The 11,220-nt window shown below is 37.6% G+C and overlaps 1 long non-coding RNA gene across 1 annotated transcript in view; it reads right to left on the bottom strand.

The window, feature by feature from the left end:
• The window catches only part of LOC141771314 (uncharacterized), a 202,033-nt gene that overhangs the window by 4,553 nt on the left and 186,260 nt on the right, over positions 1-11,220 (bottom strand). The window lies entirely within an intron of this gene.

Genomic DNA, 11,220 nt, shown 5'->3' with positions numbered 1-11,220 from the left:
AATAACACACAATCTTACCATAACTTCCTCTCTCTCTGCAAACAACCCACCAAGAAAAGTAGCATATTTTTCATGTGTTTATGTATTTTTTTTCTCCATACTTTCTGCCTGTATCCCCCCTGATTGGATATCTAGGAATGTTAAAAGCAGGAAAGGGTCATACTTCAACAATACTCGCTCGTTTCTACACAGAAAAAGCTACATTGCCGTGCCAGGTGAAAATCCGAGCACTTCCTGCACAGACTCTGTAATCGTTCCTCGGTAACGTTCCAACTCTTCCTGCTTTAAAACACTCCTGTCAAGGTAAGGACGACCTCTGACCTCCCAGCAGTTGGTCTGTCGGCTGAGTTATTACTGCTGCGTGGTTGTTAGGAGAAAGAAGTGTCCATTCAGCATCCCTGGGACAGGACAGCTTTTATTGTGTGTGGATTTAAGAGTAATCTAGAGGTTAAGAGGTCTATTTCATTGCCATATCTTTGTGATATACATCTTTCCTGTCACTTTGCACTTTGTTCCGGAGACAAATTAGCATCAGAGTAATCCTAAAAACATGCCTACTGTATTAACTCCTACGCCCTCCCTTCAACCTGCTTTTATTTACTCAACTTCTCCTCCCCTCATTACCTCCTCTGTTCTGTCCTGTCCTGTGCCTGGCACTCCGTTTTCTTTGCCTTTTTCTGCAGCTTACCTCGTCTTTTTTTATATCCTCTTCTACTTTCTCTCAGTTTTTCCTCCATCCATCCAAACCCAGAGATTTTTTTACATGTGAATTATAGCGACAGTGAAGCAGTTTGTAAAAATGTACTTGCTACAGAAGCTAGATAGATGGTGCTGTGAGATTTCACTGTTAATTGATAGCACGCCCGACGATTTCTTTCCTAGAAGTCTTCCCTCAGAGGAATGGTATTTTCTTTCTTTATCTGGGTTTGATTTAGAGGAGAGTGCGCTGTAAATCTTAGCTGGTTTCATAATATGTTCAAGAGGAAATGGGAGATTCTTTCTTATTATCGTATTTCACCATAGTCTTGATGAAGTTGTATGAAGTAATCTGGGTCAAAAGGTGTAGATTGATTGATTGGTTCATATTAAAGTTATTAATTGCCACGAAAAGGCTGCACAAACAGTTAAATGTTCCCTGTAAACTACCGGTTTTGAAAGTTTGATAAAAGAAATTTAAAAATGTGTGTGTATTCACAAGTGGTGCTAAATAAACAGAGCGGATAAAACAGTATTACAAATAGAAAGTCCTAGCTGCATTTAAATTGTATCTGGTGTGAGATAAAAACATATGGAGAGCTGATTTATCCTGTACTCAGAAGAATGATGTCCCCAGCCTGATCCTCCAGAAGCAATTAATCACCTCAGCTCACCTGGTTGACACCTCAGAATGAGAAGAAACTATGAACATGTGTTCAGGATCTCAAGGTTAAACTTTGGGGAAGAGGGATTTATCTTGTTAATACGAAATATTTGAGTATTTCAAGGTTGAGTAATTCCTTGTGACACTTTGTCTCTCCTTCAAAGCTTTTACTTGTTGTTGTCATTGCAGGCTATCTGTTTGATAAGAGTGTTTCATAAGTCTACACTGTAATATAAGTAACAAAGACTTTATTATTGTATTTATAATGTATTACCAATTCTTTCTCATGTGTGTTTTTGCCCTCCAGATGACAGTCAGTGGTGGAACGTAATTAAGTACATTTACTCAGGTGTTGTACTTACTACTACTTGTACTATATTGTAATTTTTACTCTACTACTAACTGCTGGTTATTTGTTAAATGCATCCAGATTAATGTAATAATATAATATCTATAATTAAATAGTCACATTAAATGATTAAGATAAGATATTCCTTTATTAGTCCCGCAGTGGGGAAATTTGCAGTGTACAGCAGCAAAGGGGATAGTGCAAAAAACAAGATCAAAGAGCTAAACAAAGTGTAACAAACTATAAACGGTACTCACATACGACACCTTGCCTTATGTGGAATGAATATGATAATTGTTGCACTCATAAACTGCCTGAACTGTTTGCCTCAAGTGTTCATTTCTATGTGTACTATATATTGTGGTTAACACAGCCAGCAGTGAACTGGTTTCCTGTTAACAGAGAGATGAACACACTGGTTATGGAGAGACGTATATCTGATAGTCTAAGTGTAATTCAATGAGACGAAATTGCATTTAAATGGGTCTATTTAAATATGACCCATTTAAATAGAAGGAAGTATAAAAATAGGAGCAGTATATACAGTATTGACAATAAACAGACAATTAACAAAATTGCACAAGTGAAAATGATATTGCACAGTGAGAATGAAATTAAATTACTGACTAACCCTTTACTTTTTTACATTTTGCTGAAGAAAAACTTTTTTACTTAAGACATTTAATTCTAACAATTATTTTAATATTGTTGTATTTTTTTTACTTGTATTTACGAAAAGGATCCAGGTGTGCGTTTATTGGTTGATTAGTTTAACTGCCAGACCCTCAGCCAATCAAGAGAGAGAAGGCGACACAGGTAACCTGCAAATTGCAAGAATTTGCAAAGAAATCTCGCGAGACTAGCTGCCCGACGTGCAATCCTCAACGCCTAACCTTAACAATCTCGCGAGAGTTCCGCGATTTGTCTGTTACCTTCAATGTAACTTAATTAAACCACTAGTGGAGAGTTTACTACTGAATGTGGAAGGAGTTAAACACTAAACAGTAATGATTTCGTGAGGATAAATCAAGGTTAGTGTAATATTCTCTCTACACATTATATTTATAATGTCAGCTATCACCACAATGGCTCATATTTTGTCAGGTTAACTTCATTAAGCCTAGCTAACTTGAGAATATAGGAGTTAATTAGCTGTAACTAATAATGCTAATTCAAAGCGAGCACTTCCTGCTGCTCGAGTTTCACAGTAAAAGCTTTCAATGGCAAAGTTCTGTGGAGACTTTTATTGTGAAATAAATACATAAAAAATGCATTGTGGTTGTCACTGTATTGTCAGCTGCACAGGTGTGTTTGTTTATTTTTTTATTTTGTTTATTTGTTTTGCACAATTTAAGACTATACAACATAACAAAAAACTAAATGAATAATATATACAGTGCAGGAAGAGGCAAAAAAACTCACTGGGCTTATCTGGAGCCTCCACCTAGAGACAATATTAATATAAATAAATAATATGACTACATAACAGTGATAACAAACAATTAGGACAAGATTAATATAAATAAATGATATGACTACATAATAATGATAAACAATTAGGACAAGATTAATATAAAGAAATAATATGACTACATAATAATGATAACAAACAATTAGGACAAGATATATATAATAATAATAAAAATACAGTAAATATATAAAAAAAGACAAGTGTGTGTGTGTTGCGTGGAAGTGTATGGTTAGTGTTTGTGAGGAGGATATTGATTTAAATATCTATAAAGACTTCTGGGCAATTGTAACCAAACAACATTGTGAGTGGGAAAAAATAAAAAACATAAAAACATATACATGGACAACATGGGGAAAATAAATTACAATTTTTACACAATTACATTAGTGTTCACTCTAACTTGATGTGTGCATCACAAAACCTGATGGTTGTTGCTCATGGCATGGCATAGTAATGTCACAGGCAGGGAATGAAATTAGCACCTGCCACCTGCCAAATAGCAGGGTAAATGTTGGCTGTGGCAGGTGAACGTTTCAGGTCACCTGCCACCATGGCAGACAGGTTTTCCTTATATTAAAGGGACTATTTGTAACTTTCAGAAATGCTTGTTAACAGCGACACCTGTGGCTGTTAAGTCAACGAAAGTCAGCGTCGCTTGTTCGCTCTAAATAGACATGAACGAGCATCGCTCAAAATCATACGTGTAAAAAGTTACAAACAGTCCCTTTTAAGAAATATTATTTTTAAAAAAGCAATTCCTAATTTAAATATATTATAACACTTCATCTTACAGGTCCGCAAATTTCATGGTAATTAGCTGATAATTAGCAAGTAACCTATTTGAAATTTCTTTGGAATTACTGCCAAATTACCCCAAATATTTACCTCAAAATGTATTGAAAATGACTTTGTTATAAACATTATTTAATAATTATATTCCACAATTTTTTTCAATGGCTGGTAATTAATTTAATACCTTTCCAGGAAAAGAATACAAAGTTAATTGATCTACTATATTGTGTCTGCTGATAAATAGATAATAATTAGCAAATAACTTATTTGAAATTTCTTTAAAAACTCCCTGAATTATGACATTAGCTACCAGGTTACATTTGTGTTGACAATAAGTCACACAATGGTGAGATTTGTGCCTGATCAGAAGAGTCTTCTATTAGTTTTGGTTTTCAACTTCCGATGAAGAGCAGCCCCCTCTCAAGCCTAAGGGCCCTATTTTAACCATTAGATGCTATTTTAGTATAGAATTATTACATAATGTTTATAATAAAGTAATTTTCGATAAAGTTTGAGGTAAATATTGGGGTAATTTGGTAGTAATTCCAAAGAAATTTCAAATAGGTAACTTGCTAATTATCACCTAATTACCATGAAATTTGCAGACCTGTGAAATGAGGCATTACCAAATATAGTCATGGATTAAGGTTACATGATATATTCCATAATTCTACAGTCTGGTACCACTGACTCGGTGTTTACAATTTTAAAGCGTTCTACTTAGATTTCTAAATCTTTGTTTATATTTGGACATGAAAAGTGATTTTTGCTTGGTAAAGGTTGTTAACCACTGACCTATCTGAGTCAGATTTAACTTTTCCTGGTATTCCTGAAGGTGTAATCTGTACATTGTATGTTTAAACAGTATAGGCTTACATTTTCAACAGCTTACATAGCGGTCCTCACATGTTTTTTTCTTCTGGAGGCATCCTGTGAAGCTTAACATGAATATGTTTTCATCATGTATGGGACGCAGAACAAAGCAGGATTGTTAACTTCTGAACCCATCAACCTTGGTTTACAAGACGTCAAAAATGACGTCAAAAATGAGTCTTATGATAGTTTCCATGTTTGTGTTTGACAGGAGGAATTAGCCCACAGTTGTTGAACCATACAGGATTGTTCATCACACACCTGGTCTCATTATTCTTTTCCATTTTTTCCTCTCTTCTCCCCCAGTGTGTGTGTATGTGTGTGTTAGTGTGCTTGTGTGGATTTGTGTGCGTCGCAATGAGGATTAACCTAGTACTTCAGCTGATGCTGATTGGAATGACGTTCAACACTCACACACAGGCTGGCTTTTAACAAGACTGGATGCTGTATGTGTGCTTGGGTGCGACAGAAAGAAAGAGGACATAGTGATTATAATGTAATGTCACCATGACGGTGACTGTGTTGTCTGTCTGTACACAAGCTGCCCTCTCTTCAATCTCTCTCCACGTACACACTCTCACAATGACGGCTAAGTAGACTGTACTACTGTACCTGGCATGGTGCCTTTTGGCCCAGTATGTTGTAAGTGGCTGTAAATGGGTTAGTTAGACTACGACACAGACAGTCTGGGACTCATATAATCCACTCTCTCACACTCACACACACTTCATAATGTAAATATTTCACCTTACTGGGTTTCCACGTTTTGTAAAATAATTTATGTATCTGCTCCCCTCTTATTTACTCTGTGGCCCTCTTATAAATATGCACCAAGGAGTCTTGGATTAGGGGCAGGGATCCTTTTCTAAAGCCCAGCGTGTGTGTGTTTGGGTGAGAGCATGTGTGTGAGTGGGTGCATGCATGCTTGAGTGTGTGTGTTTGCGTCTTAAGCCAGGCAGAGCAGAATACGGCCTGCTGTAAGCCCAGGCATGTGTGATTTGTGTGATTGGGTTTAGACTGCGTTGATAGGCGACGTCTTGGACACGAGATGACCAGACGCTTCATGGACAACGCAAGCTGTCATGCTAAAAATATCAAGGTAAGACCACACTGCTTGTCTTTTTACAACCCGTAATTTTATTACCAGTGGGTTCATCGTTTACAATCACTGTTTACTCCAATCAGTTCTCAGCTATGAATTTATATTGATAGTCATCTCTGTAAGATCTGTACGTATGTAGTGCATGTGTGTAAGCCAGGGACCAGTGACACATAATACAAGAGAGGCTCAGAGAGGGGGAAATATAAAAGCTTGCTGTGTTACTGACCATCTATTGTTGCTCTGTCTGTCTATCTCTATCTGTACATTTTGACTTACACTCAAGGAAGAGTTGTGTGTGGTTGTAACTTTTTAAACGCCTTTTTCATATAATCTGAAGGTGTTTGAAACAGTTTCAGATAATATGAAAATGGGAGCTGACTTGTTAAACTTTCACAGGTCACCTCCCACTGTTCACTTGAGTGCAAAAAATGTGGGCATAAAGCCATTTAGTTTTCCAGAAATCCCCAAAATAATTAACACAGCGTAAGCCGTAACTCTCAGTTACCCACAGGTCATGCTTCGCACACCTCTTGGAAATACTGACTTCCTATAAAAGGGATGCACCGATTCGACTTTTTCAGTCCTGATACCGATAGCGATATCTGGGCTTTGGGTATCAGCCGATACCAGTACCGATCCGATACCAGTGTTTAATTAATAAGCTGTGTTCCTCACTGTTTGGAAGAGACTAGGATTATTCTTTTATGTGTAAGGCAACATCAGACTCGATTTAAAATCACTTCTCTAACTTTGTCAATCAAAAAGTAACAAATAAATACATAGCTATACATTTACTGAGTTGTTATTTATTATTGAAATAGTAAATTGTGCAACCGCAACTTGGTAAAATGTTTTAAAGATTAACAGGAATTACAATTCAGGTGTAAATGTAGTAACAAATTGGTCAAAACTTAAATTAAACTGAATTAAAAGTTCAGTGTATAATGTATATTGTATATAAACACAGAATTGAATTTAATAGATTGGCCCCATTATAGATAGATAATAGTGTTACAGCAGCAGGTTAACCAGGCAATGCACCGGAACAGTAAATAAAATGTACATATCAATACTGGAGAAATATATCCATAGAATACACAATATAAAGAATATTGGAATACACTATAAATATATCCGATTACTACTAGCATAAAAAAAATCTAAAATATGAATATAGATTAACTTACTATATACAAGTGTGCAATAACATAGTATATACATAAGCAAAGTGTGCAAGTTACAATGTTTTGCTTTTAGATAAAAAGTAATTGAGTTAATAAACGTGCAAAATTCAACAAGTGCAAGATTATGGCAGGAGCAAAAATAGAGTGGAGCATGGTTGAGACAGAACCTGTAAAGCTGTGATTTTGCTGTGAGACAGAGGTGAAGTGTTGTAGAGGGTTATTGCTTTAGGCAGGAAAGATTTCCTGTTTTGGTCCGTGAGACAGCGAAGCTATCTGTGCTTCCCTATCATATTAGATCTGTGGGGAATATTTACAGTATATAGCCTGCGCCCTAATAATCATTTCTCAAATAATGAACGAGGTGGTAATGTTTGCAGCTAAAGGTGGCCTGGAAAATGTCTTTCCACTACAACTTCTTAGAGATGCTGCGTACAATATCACTCCCACCTATACAGGTCGCATCATGACTATAAATTAGTTTAGCAAAATGCACTTGGATTTAGGCCATTAGCTTCATGCCGAGTGGATTTCAACATCATCTGGCACCAAAAAGCAATGTCATGTTTACTTTTTGGCTCATGGTGTACTGTTTTCGTTGTTAGTTTTTCTGCCTGAAGCTATTTCTTGTCATGTTATCTGGCTTGTTTTTCAAGAACTGTGATGTCTTGTGTAAGTAGATGCTCCGGCATTTTGATAAACTAGCTTGTATAAGCAAATGTTAAATGGAGAGAAACTTTTGTTCTGTAATGAACACTGACAACATTTGTGTCAGTAGCCTCTGAATTAACTGGCTGACTTATATACTGTAATGCTTTCTGTACTTGTGGCCCATGGTTGTCCTGCTGAACCTGTTGCATTTGTACCTTTTCTCGTCATTATACTCAGATCAGCAACTGCATGTAATCTGTTCTTGGATGCCCTATGGGTTGTATTTATTTTAGTGGCTGTCACTATAGTGACGTCGGAGGATGCTGGTACATTCAAAGGAGAATTTGTGTGATGTTGCGACCACAGTATGGTATGCATACACCACCAATTCTTTTAATGAAAACTGGCACATAGAGCCGTCTACAGCCATCAAAAGTGCAAATTACAACTTACAAATCAGTTTAACTCTATTGTTTATATGCATCAATGCATTTTTTTTCCTTCCTTGCATCTAGATTAGTTTAAAGCCTATAGTCCAGTGGTTTTGGTCAAATCATTCGGCCACGGTCTTCTTCCTGTGTGAACAGTTTAAACATTCCTACATTTCTGTCAGTGACACATATTATTTTATTTCAGACCATTTGACTGTGACGAAGTTGTCGCTGAAGACACAAACAGGAATGTATCTGCAGACAGCCGTCATTAATCATTATCAACATTTCTCAGTGGCTAGACAAGTCTTCATGGTGATTGTGGGTGATGTATTCGGCTCAGTGCATCTTCTCTTGGCTCTTACTACTTGTAACTTTACTGGATGAATTTTGGATTGCAATCTCATACGTAAGCTCAAACACAGAGGAGGTTAGACTAGGGCTATATTATAGGATGAGGGAATATGTTATAGTAATGTTCTAGGGGAATTGATGTTTAAAAATGATGACATTAATCTGAAACAGTGAAGTTCCTGTCTGTAAGATAGATAGCAAGAACAGGACTGCAGGAGTACAACAAAAACTAATGATAACTAGTAAATGCATTTCCTGCAGAAAACGTGTGACTTGCATGACAACAACATGGCTGATGACCACTGTCTGAGAGTCACTATTGTTTGTATTTCAGAGTTGTCTCGGGTGCATGACGGGGCCAACAGACAGATTTTACACAGTCAAAGAAGCAAATCGGCCATAATTTAATAATGCCGACATTAACGTTTCCCACATTTCCCAACTTCTTATCCAACCAGCTGCACAGCAAATGGAAGTAAATCTCTCCTTCAGGGCAGGTTACTGTGCATGTCTTGACAATTTGCCACTTGAAATGTGTTTGCGCGTCTACTAATCAGGCTGCCCCTCAATCTGAGACATGTAAAAGCCAAAAGTGTTTTTCTTTTCTCTGGGGAGTCGTTTCCTCTTAAAGTACTACAAGTTCCACTGACTAGTTAAGTGTTGTTTGTGCAGATGTGGCAGCAGTGTCGAGGCTTTCAGACCATCAACCTAATGCACTAAACGGTGTTCCCCTCCCATGTCTGCATGCACTGTTTATTTTTCAATTAGCCAGGGCTCAAGTTGGCATGATGTAAGGCGGGCAAGGGAAACCACAGCCCACGCTTGTGGGGCACAGAAAATCTAAGGAACAAAACAAGGATTTTATAAATTAGGACTCAATAATTATTTTGTCAGGTTGGTCTCCCTCTCTCTCGGCGCTCCTGCTGTGCGTGTGTGCGTGCGTGCGTGCGTGCGTGCGTGCGTGCGTGTGTTTGTTCTCCCAAACTATTGACATTTGAGTGAAAGCATATTACTGTTGAATAATCACTGAAATCATTTGAAAGAATAGAAAAGGTTGGTTTCCTCCTCAATTATCATGCATAATATTAGTTCAGAGGACCTTCTGTTAATAAGCACAATGTAATGTAAATATGTTTGTATCAATAACCATACGCTATATAGGAATTGCTCAATATCCAAGTTCAACAATTTATTCAAAAACAAGTACAAAGACTAAATTTAGTGTGATTTCAGCATGAAATATTGTTTGATAACAATTCAGGCTTGCTCTAACTCAACCGTGTGATTGCAAATATAGTTTATGCAACATGGGTATGCGTGAGAAAGTGTTTGCATGTTTGTGCTTGTGTTTGTCTGGACTTCTGTGCCTGCCTGTGCACTTGATATATGAAGTGAAATCAAAATACAACACAGACAGAGAGTTGTGGACTGATTTTACAACGTTATTTAAAGGTATACTATGCAGCATTTCCCTACAAAGTAATCCCTCTCAATCATCACTTGAATGAGTGATCACTAGAAGTGTGTGGTCGTGTCTGTGTCTACAGAGACCCTGCCGTCTGCCTGTATTCTCCTCTTATTTTGCTGTGTTCGGGACGTCAGCCTTTGGCCAGTGGGTGTGTATCCCCCCAGCCAATAACAGCGCTCCGGTGAGGTTGGGACTTTCTAAAAAGCTATTGACCAGGTTACATCACTGTCTCCGCCTCTATCCTCTGCTCTCTGTCTGTGTCATAGGTGTATAAAGAGCTGCAGGTCTGTGTGTCTGGTTGAACGAGGACGAAGGTGAGCCCCACACAAACAAACACACAGGCAGAGCAGACAGGCCACGGCAGACAGGATGAAGCCTGCGCTTCGACTGCATTTAAAATAAGAATTTAAGAATTGTAATGTAACACATTCTAAAATCTCGTGGGTACCCATAGAACACATGTTCATTCACATATCTTGAGGTCAGAGGTCAAAGGACCCCTTTGAAAATGGCCATGACAGTTTTTCCAGAGTGTTTGCAGCGTTATTTAGCCTCCTTCATGACAAGCTAATATGACATGGTTGGTACCAATGGATTCCTTAGGTTTTTCTAGTTTCATATGATGACAGTATCTTCACTCTAGCTTTAAATTTACAACCTGTGCAGTGCAGTAAGCAATGCGTTCTAGAATCTGAACTGAACATTTCGGAATGGTAACTTAACGCTTTCTAAAATTCAAACTGAACATTCCGGAATGTTAACGTAACACGTTCTAAAATCCGAACTGAACTCTACGGAATTGAAACGTAACGCGTTCTATAATCTGAACTGCACATTCCGGAATGGTAACGTAATGCGTTCTAAAATCCGAACTGAACACTCCGGAATGGTAACGTAACTCGTTCTAAAATCTGAACTGAACATTCCGGAATGGTAACGTAATGCATTCTAAAATCCTAACTGAACACTCCGGAATGGTAACGTAACACGTTCTAAAATCCGAACTGAACATTCCAGAATTTTAACATAACGCATTCCCAAATCCGAACTGAACATTCCGGAATGGTAACGTAAAACATTCTAAAATCCGAACTGAACATTCCAAACTGCATGCGATTATCATAAAGTGGGCGTGTCTGTAAAGGGGAGACTCGTGGGTACCCATAGAACCCATTTTTATCAACATAT

The sequence above is a fragment of the Sebastes fasciatus genome, chromosome 7, assembly GCF_043250625.1.
Source record: "Sebastes fasciatus isolate fSebFas1 chromosome 7, fSebFas1.pri, whole genome shotgun sequence".
Classification (NCBI taxonomy): domain Eukaryota; kingdom Metazoa; phylum Chordata; class Actinopteri; order Perciformes; family Sebastidae; genus Sebastes; species Sebastes fasciatus.
The sequence above is the reverse complement of the archived record's forward strand: the minus strand, read 5'-3'. Positions and strand labels throughout refer to the sequence as shown.